The 13,389-nt window shown below is 53.1% G+C and overlaps 1 protein-coding gene across 1 annotated transcript in view; it reads right to left on the bottom strand.

The window, feature by feature from the left end:
* The window catches only part of LOC149330808 (uncharacterized), a 93,218-nt gene extending 79,935 nt beyond the window's left edge, over positions 1 to 13,283 (bottom strand). The window contains exon 1 of the mRNA XM_089559984.1: positions 13,023 to 13,283. The gene's annotated coding sequence lies outside the window, so the exon portion shown is untranslated. The remainder of the gene's footprint in view (positions 1 to 13,022) is intronic.
* Between the last annotated feature and the right edge of the window lie 106 nt (positions 13,284 to 13,389).

Consider the following 13,389-nt stretch of genomic DNA (forward strand, 5'->3'; position numbering starts at 1 on the left):
TCCCTGAATGGGTACGCGTAACTTCAGTGCTGAGTTATAAAGTTCGGGCAGCAGAAATTCACGCGAAAGATATAGATTGCTGAACTATATCATCGTGGAAACATTCGTTTATCCGTGAATTGGTGCGCATATAACGGCCGTGCTGAGTTATAAAAGTTCGGGCCGCAGAAGTGAACATGAAAATATAGATTGCTTTCGCACAGTTTGTGCCAGCATACGACGTAGAGCATACACTGACTAGCGGAAGCGGCGAGTGGATTTGCGACCACTTGGCCGCCTATGTGGCAACGTCTCCTGATAACGGGGCGTGACCTTTCATCACGGGATCCCAACCGGTATTGTGATAGGAGCTATTGCGATGAAATTTTTACTTAACAGGCAGCATTTCTGAAGAGCTTTAAAGGTTGGATGAGACTTATGAAGCGGTAATTATAAAATGCATCATAGCACTGGTACAATCAAAGCTACGCTCATGAATTACTCATGACGTACACAAGCATTAATTACAAGTCTAAAATCTGTTAACAAAATTCTTACAATTTATGTACATATTTATTTTTTTTCTTTTAAAAAAATTGTACATTCTTCTACGAAATGTCTTTTCGAATAGCGCTGAAGTTAGATAGAAGTGCAAAAATTGCACTATTGTGACGAACCTGGATCTAGAATCATAGTTCTATACAAGAAACACTGTATTTTCTATAAATTGTTTCAATTCACTGAGAGAAGACAAAACAATTCTAGAAAACCTAGACTTCTTTTGAAGGCTTATTTATTGTTTTATCCTACTGCTACACCCATTTAAAGTCCCACCCCAACTTAAGGTCAGGGCACTCAGAAGTACAAAAGCGCACTCTTCAACCCGTTAAGGGCGCTTGTGTTCAAAGGAAAGCTCGGTCTTTTTCTCAAGGTGTGCTACACCTAGCAGTGATTTCTTTATTTCGGGAGGATTCAGCATCCTTCCTCTTAAGGTTACGCTGCTGTTCTGGCCCACTATTGAACGCAGTAAATAATTCAGTTGAACCTCGTAATAACGAAGTTGAAGGGACCCTTCGATTACTTCATTAGAGCCGTAGTTTCATTATAGACCGTGTTGACCGAGCTGCCAACGGGAGTCGTCATTCCTGCGTTATATCCATTAGTTCGTTATAAACCGTCTCGTTATGACCAGGTTCGATTGCAGTCATTTTTTTTTTAAACCGAATGGAATACAAACGATGTAGCCACAGTGAGAATCGAATACGAGTCGAGCAGTGACAGAACCGAACTGACGACGAATCGAATATTTCTACGAACATCAGCCATTTGTGCGATTTTTCGCACAAAACGAATAATCGCGCGAAGCAGCTTATAGCGCTACCTGCGCCGCTGCGGTACGGCGCTATAACATAAGGAGATAGAGTAGCTATAGCTTATCACTAGACGCGACACTGATCTCCGCTAGGGGGCACTCAACACGAAAAAAACAAAGAAACGCTGAACAAAAACAAAAAAAAGCTGAGCATGGTGGCAATTGCCACCACCCCGTTTCAAAGGGGGCGCTCCTATCCATCCATCCATCCATCGTATCATATCACTACGCCCGTCACTTCAAACGTACTCCTCTGGAAATTGAGAGGACAGCTAATAAACTATAGCGACGCATCTTAAGTCTACAGTTAGCTCGAAAGGGACCAATAGATCCTTTTCAGTTAGTCCCGAAGAGGACTAATGGTTGTGGCAAATCAGTTATTCCCCAAAAGGTCTAGCCTCCCGCCCCCTTTTAGTCCTTTTTTTTTTTTTTTTGGAGTGTACGTAACAGTCACGGATTCCGAGATCGGAAATCAAGGCGGATTTGCTAGTTTGCGCAAGCTACCTGAGCTCTGCCTCATCGCCCAATCTTGGAGGTTTGGTTTGGTTTAATGGGGTTTAACGTCCCAAAGCGACTAAGGCTATGAGAGACGCCGTAGTGGAGGGCTCCGGAAATTTCGACCACCTGGGGTTCTTTTACGTGCACTGACATCGCACAGTACACGGGCCTCTAGAATTTCTCCTCCAAAGAAATTCAGCCGCCGCGGCCGGGATCGAACCCGCGTCTTTCGTGTCAGCAGCCGAGCACCATAACCACTGAGCCACCGCGGCAGCCAATCTATGAACACTGTGAACGACGCCACATGAGAGGGCCCCGTCGCGGCACTGAGCACTCCATTCCGTGCAGACTGATCGCGGCAACATGCTGTGCGGTGTTGAAGAGGCCCATCGAGTGGACCTAGTTTTTTTAAATAGCCACGGAAGAAAACTACATCACACCTTATTCGAACTTCATGCCAGTTATTTGATAAATAGTGAAAAACTTAACAACCTGAATTTGTTTAGGATAATTTTGAATGTGCACTTTTCGATTCGTTCAGCGAATACAAGAAAATTTCCAATTTTTGCGCTCGCCTAATAATAATGCTCAAAACGGCAATCTTGCGGCAGCACGACCTCCGCCAGTTTTATGCAGATTTTTCCAGCAGTAACTTGCTTTTTCTTACTCATTTTGATTTGATTTATTGGGGTGTAACGTCCCAAAGCGACTCAGGCTATGAGGGACGCCTTAGTGAAGAGCTCCGGAAATTTCGACCACCTGGGGTTCTTTAACGTGCACTGACATCGCACAGTACACGGGCCTCTATAATTTCGCCACCATCGAAATTAAGCTGCCGGGGCCGGGATCGAACCCGCGTCTTTCTGGCCTGCAGCCGAGCGCCGTAACCACTGAGCCACCGCGGCAGGTCTTACTTATTTTCGAGCGTAATGTGCACATCCGGAACAGAAAGTTATTCCACGATCCCTCGTGTGTTTATTTGACAAGTACAGGTAATTTGACGTTACTATTTTCAACCACTTATACTCCGTACGTAATGTGGCATAATGCTTATAAAAAATAAGCGCTGGTATTTTGCTCTGGAAAGCTAACAATTTGTCTTTCTTGAGCAGTGCCGAAATGTACTATTTAGACCTGAAATTCCTGTTTAGTTGGAAAAATATTTGTTTTCAACTGAAACAAAAAATATGTCCCGAAAAGGCCAAGTACATTTCCATACTTGTTGAAGCACTCAGTCCTTGGCATTGTGTCTTTTTGTGAGTGAACCATCCTTTAATCACGATGGCACCGTAAACGGTCATTATCGCGCTTTGTACCCTTTAGTCTAAGGGCATTACAGATGTGACATAAAACGTATCTCTCTACTACTTGGGAGGGGGGGGGGGACATGTTTTTCTGCCACCTTTTTGCGGGGACACTGCTTGCAAGTGCGGCTAACGCAGCGGTAGCACAGTACAAAACGGTCGCGGAAGCTTCAACCTGTCGCGGGGCATCGGTGGTTAGACGCTCGGCTACTGAGCCGGAGCTCCCGGGTTATAACCCGGCCGCAGCGGCCGCGTTTCCATGGAGGCGGATTGCAAAAAGCGCCCGTGTGCTGTGCGATGTCGGTGCACGTTTATAGATCCCCAGGTGGTCGAAATTACTCCGGGAAGAAGAGTGGCCAGGGCCAGAGCTCTCCTGCACAGCCACGGAGACGATACGGGGACGAGGTTCGTTGACGCCGCGGAATACGCAGAACGCTCGCGATTCGCGGTTGCAGTCGTCGATTCGTGATCGGCTCCGCCAAGTTTCGGCTGGAGCCACGTATCTTCGACCGCAACCCCGTCAACACAGCCGCGTCTGGCTTCCCGAAGTCGTCAGCTACCTGTGCATACCTCTCGCACACAGGTGGGGCAAAATTTAGGCCTTTTAGGGCCGATCTTCACTTAGGTATCGTGGCGGCGGCGCTAGGCCTAACGCCTACGGCGGCGCCCGGCCGTGAGTGAGTCGCCCACCCGCGGCAAGATGGCTTCGCCAAACCTGCAACGTGGCTACGACCCGGACGCCATGGCCTGGTCCGAGGTTCCAGCAAATCCAGCGCCTGATAGCCCGGCCTCTGCGCCCATCGAGAACTTGAAGTTATTCAAGCTAGTGGAACGCCGCTCCCGCAAGCGGAACGCTTCCAAGAAAGCGGACGCCACGTCGCCAGGCCGCTCAACACGGCACAACGCTGCTGCGCGCGCTGCAGCGCTTCACGGTGGGCCCCAGGGACCTGCTTGGAAACCAAAGCCGCTGCCGCGGCTTCATCCCGAAGACATCGTTATCATCCTGAAGCCCCGGGTGACCGTCGCTCTGAAGGATGTCTTTCAACATGGTGAGCTGGGAGCAGCGTTCGCGGCCTACCTGGGCGCCAAGGCCGCAGCATCGCTCAGCCTGCTCCCCACATGGGAGCAAAACCTGATCGTGGCAGGCACCCGAGAGCCGCACGTCGCAGACAAGCTATTGCGGGACTTCGACTAACAACACCGAAAGGCCAGCTCTCTATGTACGGCCAGTTGAAGCTCACTGGTGACGTGTGCCGCGGCGTCATCACCGTGGCCAAGCACGAGACCAGTGAGTCCCTGCAAAACAAGATCCAGTGGCGTGCTGGAGAGCTTGCCGATATCCGCAAGCTTGGAAAATCAGACGTCGCGGTGCTCACCTTCGTGGGCAAAGTGGTGCCGCGATACGTTCATTACAACTCGGAAGTCACCCTTGTGCGTACATATAAGAAAACAATCCCGGCCTGCGTGCGGTGCGGCACCGTGGGACACCGAGCAGACACATGCCCCTGCCCGGATCAAAAGTGTGGCCTTTGTGGCAGTGCGGTGTCGACCGTCGACGGGGTGAAGACACCGCATGAGTGCACACCGTCCTGTGCAGTCTGTGGGCAAGCCCACGCCACCAACTCCCGGGACTGCACGGGGAAATTCAGGCAGCTCAAGGTGCCCGGCCGCAAGACTAGGCGCCCAGAGCTCCCTGGAAAACAGCGACCTGGCCGGCAGGCAAGTCATCCCAATTCAGGTGCCGGTGGCGGAACGCCGCGTGGAGCTGACGGCATCGACAACAAAACGTCATCATCATCATCCTCGGTGAAGTCACCACCCGGGAACAAGACTACGCCCCCACTGCCACCGCCCAGCGGCAGGGACGCTGGCCACTTCCCGGCGCTCAAGACAAATGGCGCTGCCGGCGCCCGGGCATCAGCGTCTCAACACGGCAAACAACAGGTGAGCAGCTGGGCTGAGATCGCCTCCTCCTCCTCCCATTCCCCCTCCTCCCCAGTTATCGTCTCCGCACTCGATGCGGAATACAAAAAACAGATCGACGTGCTCCGGGCACAGAATGAGCTTTTGCTCAACAAAATTCAAAATTTAGAATCAAAATTGGCGTCCGCCGCTCCGAGCCCGCAGAACTCGGACGCAATGGAGAGCGACGCGGAGATCTCGCCTGCCCTCGTGACAGCCATCTCCGCGATGGAGGAGCGCTTAACCTCTAAATTACGATCTATGATCGAGACCGCCATGGACCAAATCTTGACCAAGGTCAAATCTGCCATCCCCGCGGTAGTATCAAAACACATATTGGACAACCCCCGCCTCCTCCGTCGGACGGGGCCCATTAGGGACGTATCCCGTCCTTCAAAATTCAACCGTCTGATTATTGATTCGGACAATGAGGACAGCTGCCCCGCTCCTTCCGTCATCACCCCCTTGATGGCGCAAGTAGCTGGCTCTGAGGCAGCCAATCCCTCCTCCTCCCCCCCAAGAATTTTAAATCATGGCGAAACACCTTAATCAAAGGAGTTCCGCCATATCCAATTCGGCCGTGTCAACTTCAATAACACAGTGGAACTGTAGAGGCTTTAAGGACCGCACTAAGCGGGCCAATTTCCGCCTCTACCTTGAAACTTTCGAGTCCTTACCAGCCGTGGTTGCCCTCCAAGAGCCAGGCCTGGGCGCCACAATTTCAAATTACACGACGTTCCAACAGGACCCCGCGTCTTGTCTTCTCGTTCACAAAAACTACACAGCCAACCTAGTGGATCTCGACCTCCAACTAGAGTACTCTTATGTAATGGTGACCCTCCTACCAGTCCGCCGCAGGGACCCACCGTTGCATATACTCAACGTGTACTGCTCTCCCAAACTAAAGCGAGTGACTTTTGCGGACCTCTTTAGCCGCGCGCTAAGAGTAGCGGGCCGCGATCCCCTGCTGATTGTGGGCGACTTTAACGCTCCCAGTCAGCAGTGGGGGTATCGCAAGGAGGAGTCGCGCGGGCGTAAGCTGGCGGAGCTTGCGTCCACGTTGGGCCTCACCCTCCACACGGACCCTGTCCACCCAACCCGGCTAGGAAATTCCGTGACACGGGATACGTGTCCGGACTTAACCTTCACTCGCAACATACGACACGCAGACTGGCTCAACACCGAGGAGACCCTCGGTAGCGACCACTGCATCATTAACACTACACTACGCACACGCCCCCTCAAGCGTCCAAGAACACAAGCCCATATCCCAGATTGGACGAAATTCAGGCAAAATTTTAACTCACTTGATAATACACCCATTTCCGCGCAAGGCTACACAGCATGGTCCCAACAGCTGCTGGCACACCTTTCCTCGCATGAAACACACATCCAGCTCTCAGAGGCGCTCACGGACGTGGATAACCACCTTCTACACCTCTGGGAAGCCCGTCGCAGCCTCGTCCGCCGTTGGCGACGGCAGAAACACAATAGAAAGCTTAAAGCTCGAATTGCCGAGCTTACCCAGAAAGCGGCAGAGTACGCGGCCCAACTCGCCGACTCCAACTGGGTAGATAGATGCAACACGGCCGCGCGACAAATGTCCAGCCGAAACACGTGGCGTCTCTTTCGAGCCCTAATCGACCCAACCCAAACACGATCCGAAACACAAAAACATTTGCAGCGAGCACTGCACGCTTTTCCTGGCAACACGACTCAACTGGCACAGAAACTTCGGGACCAGTATCTGTGTACAGCCCAAGACCCCCGTGGATCTGCGTACTCTTATGCAGGCAGAGAGAACACGGAGCTGGATCAACCTTTCCAGCTCCATGATCTGCGGGCGGCTCTCGCCAAAATGAAACGGGGCACTGCGCCAGGACGGGATAAGGTCACCGTCAAGCTTTTGACGAACCTGCCCGACTTGGCATACCAGTCCCTCCTGGAATACGTAAATGCGATTTGGCGCGGGGACACCCCCCTGCCAATCGAATGGAAAACGGCTTTGGTCACATTTATTCCTAAAGCTGGCAAACCAATTGACACAGATAACCTCCGCCCCATCTCTCTCACCTCATGCGTGGGCAAACTAATGGAGACGATGGTGCGGGATCGGTTATCTACATATCTTGAACACAAACAAGTCTTTGCGAGCACCATGTTCGGATTTCGCCCACACAGATCCGCACAGGATGTCCTCCTGCAACTCAATCGGGAAGTCCTTGACCCCCTCGAATGCCCCCATAATGACCGGGTAGTACTCGCCTTGGATCTTAAAGGGGCATTTGACAATGTAACACATGATATCATACTCACTAACCTAAGTCACACCGACTGCGGCCTCAACACATTCCAATACATAAGCCAATTTTTAATGGATCGTCAATCCTACATTCGAATTCAAGATAGAGACCATGGTCCTTACCTACTCGGCACGCGGGGAGCCCCTCAAGGCGCGGTACTTTCCCCGCTGCTCTTCAATCTGGCCATGATGCACCTGCCGGCCCAGCTGAGTGGTGTCGCCGGCGTGCAGCACGCCTAGCTGTACGCTGATGACATCACTCTGTGGGCCACGCAGGGCAGCACAGGAGACATTGAAACCAGCCTGCAAACAGCGGCGACGATAGTAGACCGCTACGCCCGCCGCTGCGGTCTTCAATGTTCCCCTCAAAAATCGGAATTTGTGCACCTCCTCCCCTCACAGAAGTGCACAACTAAAATATCTCTCTCTCTTGAGAGTGGTCCCATACGCGAAAGTGATGAGATACGGGTACTCGGACTCTACATCCACAAACACAGGCGGCCAGACACTACATTGGCCAAACTCCGTAAGGTGGGGGATCAGGTGGGCCGCATGGTCCGCCGGGTTTCCAACAAACGCGGAGGGTTACGAAGTAAGGATGCCTTGCGGCTGGCAAACGCCTTCGTAACTAGTCGAATTCTCTATTCGACTCCTTATCTCCACCTACGGAAACAAGAGGAGGACGCCCTTGAGGTCATCCTTCGCAAAATTGTTAAACGTGCCCTTGACCTCCCTATCACTACTTCAAACAGCCGGCTTATGGCTCTTGGGGTGGTGAATACTTTCCGGGAGCTCCGGGAGGCGCACCTTACAAACCAGTACACGCGCTTGTCGCTAACGGAGTCAGGTCGCCGCCTTCTTGCTCGACTCCATATCCAACACACCCCTCCAATGGAAGACAGGTTTCGCATCCCGGAACTGTGGAGACGTGCCCTCCACGTGCGGCCTCTTCCAGCAAACATGTCACATGAAGACCATAATGGTCGGCGCCTGGCACGAGCGGAAGCGCTAGCCCGATATTATGGCAACAAAACAGGTGTATACTACGTGGACGCTTCCGGCCCTCACCACGGGGGATGGTACACGGCCGCGGTAGTTCACAACAGCAACACAGTTAACGGCCTAACTTTTAGAGCTCGCAGTGCAACACAAGCAGAAGAGGTCGCGATTGCTCTCGCGGCCTCACATTCCAATTCAAAATACATAATCACCGACTCGCGAGGGGCCTGTCGGAACGTCGAACAAGGCTGCACTCCCTTCCTAGCCTATCGAATATATCAAAATTGCATACGGGATACGGACCCCGCACACCGTTACCTCATATGGGCCCCTGCTCATCAGGGGTTGGCAGGAAACGAGGCAGCAGACGCAGCCGCCCGCGCGCTCTCTCACCGGGCTGTTTTCTCCTCCCCATCCGATCAGGAACCCGATTTTAATCCGGTCTATACATTCAAAGATATTACAACATATTATCAAAATTGTCATCGCCTTTACCCTAGCCCATGTAAAGGCCTGAAGAAGGCGGATGAGCGGCTCCTTCTCCGCCTTCTCACCAATACTTTGCTGTGCCCGGCAGCGCTAAAACATTTTGACCCCTCCTTTAGCGGCAGCTGCCCACACTGTCTTCTGACACTTATCACATGGTGTGGGCCTGCCCCTCCAACCCCGCTATTCCCCCCATCCCCAACCCAACCCGGGAGGACTGGGAGGCGACCCTGCTCGGCTGCCACGACTTACAGGCCCAACAAGCCTTAGTCGGGCGCGCCCGGGCGGCGGCAACCGCCATTGGGGTCCCATACTAGGGACCTCCACCTAGTGTTTGTAAGGATCGGTCCCTTACGGGCTGATCCAAACATACCTCCAGTTCATTCGAAATAAATGTTTTCACCACCACCACCACCGTCGATTCGTGTGGCAAAACGCGCATAACGTCAAGTGTAGCGTGCGAACGCGCAGAAGAGGCGGAGGAAGCGGCGGTGGCACTCGCCCTCACGGATCCGACGTGCACCGTGGTTCTCTGCGACTCGCGTCAGACGGTTAGAAACTTCGCCAAAGGATGGATCTCACAGACAGCAGCCCGAGTCCTGAGGAACCGACAAGTCTAGCAGGAGGTAGAATTCCAAACCAGAATTCAATGGTTCCCGGCGCACATGGGAGAAGTATCGAGGACGCATCGCAACCGAAACGAGACGGCACACGCCAAGGCGCGCGAGCTCGCGAACCGCGCCGGCGACCATCGTCCATGGAACAGCACCAAAGACTGCTTGACCAGCTACAACGAAATTACCAAGGCCCTCTGCCTGGCCCGCCGAACGTTCCCTCCGCCCAGCGACAAGCTGGACAGGGCGCACGCGGTGGCCTTCAGACAACTGCAGACGCTCACGTACTCAAACCCGGAACTATACCGCAGGCTCTACCCTGGCACATACCCGACAAATATATGCAAGGTCTGCCACGCCAATACAGCCACTTTAACTCACATGCTCTGGGACTGTAACAAAAGCCTGCACGGTGCTAATTCCGGAACCCTCCCGCCGCGGTTGGCCGCTGCCTTGCGCAGCCCCAGCCTCGGGGACCAACTCTGGGCCGTCCAGCAAGCCCGCGAGGCGACGGCGAGGCAACGCCTCGACGTCCCCACGTCGGAGACCTAAGGCCCCGTCGGCGAAAGCTCTGCAGGACTATGAATAAAGTTGTTACCAACCAACCTCCCCTACAGCACCTCTTTCTCTCTTCCTTCTTTCACTCCCACCTTCCTCTCTTCCCTTACTGCGCGGTTCAGGTGTCCACCAAGATATGCGAGACAGATACTGCGCCATTTCCTTTCCTCAAAAACCAATTTAGCGATTTGCCAAGCGGGGGAAAGGAGCGGAGCTTCCGGCCGCGGCCGTGGTAGCTGCGTGACGTCAGAAAGAGACGTCACGGCGAATCAAAAATGACAGCTCTCCGCTGCTGACGTAACGAGCGCTGCGCGACGCGTTGCGTGCGGATTCGGGCTAAAGCTGGCGTGGCTAAAGTGTGGCGTGGAAGCGCGAATTTTTAAAAATATTGTTACGGGGATGTTACGGCGGTAAGTCTGTGTTGGCGGCTGCTCTGAGATGGCCAGCACTCAGCTCAGACACCGAGGGCCCAGCTACCAACTGTCAACGTCGTCGTCGTTCAGCGCACCGCCACTTCTTCGTTCACGGTCCATCGGTAACACTATCCCCCTCGGCTGAAGGCAACGTCCCGGTGCGTGTTAGGCGTGCGATGTCGATGGTGGGTGATAGGGCTTGAGGCGAGCTACATGAACGACTTCGGACTTCAGTGGAGCGGACGTCGACTTTGGGTGCAGCGGCGTGATTTCATACGTTACGTCGGTCACTGCCCGTAATACACGATAAGGACCTGTGTAGCGCGGCAGAAGTTTTTCACATAACCCCACACGACGGGAGGGGAGCCACAGCAAGACGATAGATCCGGCAGGGTAGCGCACATCACGGTGCAGGCCATCGTAGCGGTGTTTTTGAGCCTCTTGGGAGGCGGAGAGCTTGTGACGAGCAACCTGGCGGGCGGCGTCTGCTCGGGCGATAGCGTCATGCGCATATGTAGTGACAGGGCCGGCTGTGGGCAGCAGAGTGTCGAAGGGCAGTAAGGGGTCTCGTCCAAAGAGAAGATAGAAGGGCGAGTAACCAGCGGTATCATGGCGCGAAGAGTTGTAGGCGAAGGTGACAAAAGGCAAGCTTATGTCCCAGTCCCGGTGGTCGTCGGATACGTACATGGCGAGCATGTCTGTAAGCGTGCGGTTGAGACGCTCCGTTAGGCCGTTCGTCTGAGGATGATAAGCAGTGGTGAACTTGTGACGAACGGAGCACGAACGAAGGATTTCGTCAACAACTCGGGAGAGGAAGCAGCGGCCACGGTCGGTAAGGAGTTAACGGGGAGCGCCATGGTGTAATATGACGTCGTGCAGAAGGAAGTCAGCGACGTCAGTGGCGCAGCTGGTTGGAATGGCGCGAGTGATCACGTACCGCGTGGCATAATCGGTGGCGACGGCAATCCACTTGTTCCCCGAGGAGGACTCCGGGAAGGGCCCAAGTAAATCTAGCCCAACACGAGAAAACGGGTCGGTCGGGATGGGAATCGGCTGCAGTTGGCGTGGCAGGCGCAGACGGAGGGGCCGGGTCGGTAGTCATCTCGCCCGTTCGGCCCGTCGTCTCGTCGGCATGTCGGCTCGAACCCGCGACCTCCACCAAAAGATGTTACGGGGATGTTACGGCGGTAAGTCTGTGTTGGCGGCTGCTCTGAGATGGCCAGCACTCAGCTCAGACACCGAGGGCCCAGCTGATGATGATGATGATGATGTCCTCGGGCTGCTACCAACTGTCAACGTCGTCGTCGTTCAGCGCACCGCCACTTCTTCGTTCACGGTCCATCGGTAACAATATATTGTAAATGATCGGTTCGCATTTGAGGGCTATGTACTCTCGACCACTTAACGCGACCTCTTGCCAAGCTCTTCCCGGCGAATAAAATGTTTTACAATAAAATTCGCATTTGAGGTCCTGTACGTGGCATGAACACTCGGTAGCCTGTACTCCACATAATACAAACGTATTATACGCAACATAAAATCCATTGCAGGGACCCTTTCAGTTTCTGTCTGGCTGAACGGATGGACACGGATGTTGATGAGGCCATGCAGTGAAGCCCCGCCAAGGAGGATATATCCTCCTTGAGCCCCGCCCACATTGATTTCCTCCACGACGAAAAAGTACGCCGTTGCTAAAACTTTTCTTTTCAACCTAAACAAAAACTAAACACAAGAAAAATATGAGGTCTAGAATTTTGATACCTGGCTTGTTAAATATAGTCAAACATTAAGAAGTTCATTTCCATGGCCCAGTGTCAGCAACTGCTGTTTTCTTAGTGTGTTCAGGGAGGACTCGTGGCTGTCGCTGTTGATGTCGAAAGCCACGAGACGGCGCCACCAGAGCATGGGCTGTCACTGCATGCCTGCATGCACTCCTCCCGATACGCGGCGGTGCGTTCTGTACATCGCACAGAGTATTTTTGGTCCTTTCAAAAGCCAATACTTCAATAACGTGTCCTGTAAATGTTTGTCATTGTACATGCACGACAAATAAAATTAAATGCGATAGGACAAGTCGCACACGGAAGAAAAAAAAAGAGCAGTGACTAGCAGACGGCCGCAAAACAGCCAAAATTGCGGAAAAGCAGCTCCAAATTCTTTTCCAATAGCTGCATTGTGTACAGGCGCAGAGAACTTACAGCGGGTACTGCTGCCGAGGAAAGTTTGAACACAAGGGTAATGAACAAACTATTGTGCATACTGCAGCGAGCAGGAAACGCGACCTCGAAATCGTGACCAATTCATGATCAGACGGCCGCGGTGGCATACTTATGAACATCGTCTGATTTTCGCATGCAGTTTGTCCTTTTCGCCCTGCCTCTCGCGACTGTTCGATGCCCTTGACAAAAAAATGACAAGTAGCTCGTGTTATTGGGAAGCAACGTCAGCACGGCGTCCGGCGTCAACTCTGGTTTCCCGCGTGGCATGCGGACTCCTCCGTTTATAACGTGAACGTAATCAGTGCAGTTTTCATACCGAGTACGTTTCATCCAGGGTCTTGTCTTTCCGGTGCAAATTCCGCTCCCAGATCTTCCTGCGGGCGTCATCTTTTGGAACAGCGAAAAGCGACGGCTGCTCACCCTTAGTCCAATGGTAGCCTGTTGTGCACACAGGTGTAAATCAGTGGCGTTGCCGCTGACGATTCGGCATTTCTTCACTGTTGGACGGCCAGCGGCAATTATAGCACGAGAAAGGGATCACATGAAAAACTTTCTGTGAGCCGCGTGCGTACCACGCAACCGCGTCAATTACGCGTCACTGACTAGCAGACGACAACGAAAAGCGCCCCTTTTCCGGACAGCCCATGCTACAGCAGCGCCGCCGCACTTTCGACGCGCGCCGC

Source organism: Amblyomma mixtum, chromosome 9 (genome assembly GCF_055824585.1).
Source record: "Amblyomma mixtum isolate Tamu chromosome 9, ASM5582458v1, whole genome shotgun sequence".
In the NCBI taxonomy this organism is placed as follows: domain Eukaryota; kingdom Metazoa; phylum Arthropoda; class Arachnida; order Ixodida; family Ixodidae; genus Amblyomma; species Amblyomma mixtum.